The 3,205-nt window shown below is 50.4% G+C and overlaps 1 pseudogene; it reads left to right on the forward strand.

The window, feature by feature from the left end:
* Window positions 1-2,807: 2,807 nt before the first annotated feature.
* On the forward strand, window positions 2,808-2,986 carry LOC139229408 (U2 spliceosomal RNA; annotated as a pseudogene).
* The last annotated feature ends 219 nt before the right edge of the window (window positions 2,987-3,205 follow it).

Here is a 3,205-nt window from a genome sequence, read left to right on the forward strand (position 1 = left end):
TGACCGACATTCCTCTCACAAAGACCAGAGTAACGCCGGGGTCAAGAGGGTGATGTTGGCCAGGACACCGGGAGAACTCCCCGCTCATCCAATTTTAACATCCGTCGGAACAGGCGTATGTGGCCACAGTGTTGCATCTCATCCACAACACAGCACCTCCAACAAAGGCGCCTCTCCCTCTGAATTGCTGAAAGAACTGATTGAAGCACTGTAAATGTTGAAAGCTGTTACATGGGCAATAATCTCCCTTACTCTGAAACTAAACAAAAGCCAATATTAGAGTGCCTCTATTCCAACGCTCTCCTGGCTGACCACCCCATTTTCCACCCTCCGTAGACTTAAGCTCATCCAAAACTCTGCTGCCCGTGTCCTAACTCGTACCAAGCCCCACGCATCCATCACCCCAGTGGCCGCTGACCTGCCTTGGCATCCGGTCGACCAACGTCTTGATTTTAACATGATTATCCTCGTGTGCAAAGCCCTCCGTGGCCTCGCCCCCTCCCTATCTCTGTAACCTCCTCCTGCCCCACAATTCCCCCCCCGCCCCCCCCAGAGATCTCTGCTTAACTCCAACTCTGGACTTCTGTGCAATTCCCACTTCCTTTGTCCCACCATTGGCGGTCCTGCCTTCAACTGTCTAGGCCCCTAAGCTCTGGAAATCACTCCCTGTACCTCTTTGCCTCCCACTCCTCCTTTAAGATGCTCCTTAAAGCCTGCCTCTTTGGCCAAGCTTTTGGACTCCTGTCAAAATATCTCCTTCTTGGGTTCCGTGCCAACTCTTGTATGATTATGCTCCTGTGATACACTTTAGTACGTTGAGAGGAGCTTTCTGCGTGTCAGCTGTGGCTCAGTGGGCAGCACCCTCGCCTCTGAGTCAAGAAGGTTGTGGGTTCAAGTTTCACTCCAGAGGTGTGAAAACAAAAATCTAGGATGACACTCCCAGTGCAGTGCTGAGGGAGTGCTGCACTGTCAGAGGTGCCGTCTTTCGAATGAGGCTTTAAACTGAAGCCCTGTCTGCTCCCTGGGGTGGATGTAAAAGATCCCATGGGACTATCTTGAGGAAGAAGCAAGGGAGTTATCCCCAGTGTCCTGGCTAATATTTATCCCTAAATCAACATCACTAAAAACAGATTATCTGGTCATTATCACATTGCTCTTTGTGGGAGCTGTCTGTGTGCAAATTGGCTGCCGCGTTTCCCACATTGTAATGGTGACTACACTTCAAAGAAGTACTTCATTGACTGTAAAGCGCTTTGGGACATCCGGTGGTCGTGAAAGGCGTTATGTGTGCAAGTCTTTCTTTCTTATAAATACCAAGTTGTTGTTGTATAGTGACTGTGGGATCTACAGTTTTGGAGGCAGATCTGACCTCCTTTTGTCACCGTAACCACGGCATTAGGAACGGCATCCATCATCCAGCCAAACAACAGTGTCATCGACTGCACCAGGACTGGGCTGGCGTGAGTAAGCAGCTCTGAAGGCTTGTTTTATGGCAACAGTTCACTTGGGACCACTTCCGTTAATCACAGATGTTTATATTTATATTTCCTGCATTCTCGTGCCTTGCTGCTCCACGGGAGTGTGTGCAGGCATGTGTTATAATGAACTTTCGAATCCCTGCAGGCAGGAACGCATTTGTTTGTACAGTCAACTCCTGTTCATGGAAGAACTGGTTTTCCACACCACTCGAACCAATTAACGAAAGAATTTGGGACTCCTGGGGGAAAATATTCCGCAGAGCCAGCTTTGAACATTTACACCACTGGCATTCCTGTGCAGTACTTGGGGAGCGCTGCAGTGCTGCAGGTGCTGTCCTTCAGATGAAACCTTAAATCGAGACCTCGTCCGCTTGTTCAGGTGGACATTAAAGTTCTTCCAGTGGAGGCCCCGACCTGCGTGAGAACACCAGCGGCAGGTCGGGGCCATAAAAGGAGCGGTGAGCAGCGGCCTCGGGAGCGGCGTGGAGGCGTACTACTCCAGGGAGCAGCGTGAGCTGGTGCAGGAGGGCGACGGCAGCGAAGAGTGACGTCATCAAGGTCCAGGTCGGTGATTGGAGCGTGGGCAGGTACAGCAGGAGCGGCGAGGTCAGGGGGCGAAGGAGCGGCGAGAGACTGTGGAGGGACGTGATCGGGGCCCAGGGGAGGCGCGAGTTCAGGACCAGGGGCCCAGGGGCAGCACGGGCCCAGCCCACACTGCGATATGTGTGCGCACTAGGTCCGTGCAGCAGAGCTGGTCTCCAGTCGCCTTGGGTAATCCTTGCCACTGGACCAAGACCTAGCTCTGTCGAGCCCGTGTGGTGGCTGGTGTGCAACGGCCACCCCACGTTAAAAAAAATTCACGCACAGGCATCTTCCTCCCTTCATGAAACACCTGTGGACTCATCCTTTTTAGGCGTGGAAGCACGTCATCCTCGTTTCAAGGGACTGCCTATGACTGACTGATGAAAGTACTTCCAGTGTCCCAGCCAGTATTCCTGTCTCAACCAAGACCAACCAAACAAAAGCAGATTAAACTGAATGGTCACACGTACGGAAATGTCGGAGAGCAAAAAAAACCACTGGTCCGTCCAGCCTGTCCCGTATAATTGTGATGTCACAAGGCAGACACTCGTCACCCAGTCCAGAGCCATGCAATCTCCTGGGAGAGGCGAGAAACCCAGTTAAAACCAATTAGCAGAGGGGGGGGCGGGGTGGGGGAAATTGTAAAATTCTTCTCTGACTGTAATGTATTAGCTTCATGGGTTCTTTGCTTAAGAATTCATAGCAATTGCTATTAAGAACTAGTTGGTTTATTAGCAAAAAGTTTAGCAATCTTCTCGGCCTTTTGGCTAAGATCAAGTGTAGTATCTGTTCTTATCAGTTTAATATACCCTATGGGGACATGATATTGAATTGATTTTTGGACAGGGAGCTGGATCAGGGGCATGCCCTGTCCACTCCATGCACCGACCTGGTATTGCAATATTTCCAGAAACGGTGCAACTTCGCCTCTCGGCCTTTTGGCCTAAGATCAAACACATTGGCGCAAAGTGATCTTTGGCGTTAGAGTTGATCTGGAACAAAATTGGATTAAAAAAAAAATAAAAAATCACACTACACATTACCAGTTCATCCATCATCATCATAGGCAGTCCCTCGGAATCGAGGAAGACTTGCTTCCACTCTAAAAGTGAGTTCTCAGGTGACTGAACAGTCCAATACGGGAA

The sequence above is a fragment of the Pristiophorus japonicus genome, chromosome 18 (genome assembly GCF_044704955.1).
Source record: "Pristiophorus japonicus isolate sPriJap1 chromosome 18, sPriJap1.hap1, whole genome shotgun sequence".
In the NCBI taxonomy this organism is placed as follows: domain Eukaryota; kingdom Metazoa; phylum Chordata; class Chondrichthyes; family Pristiophoridae; genus Pristiophorus; species Pristiophorus japonicus.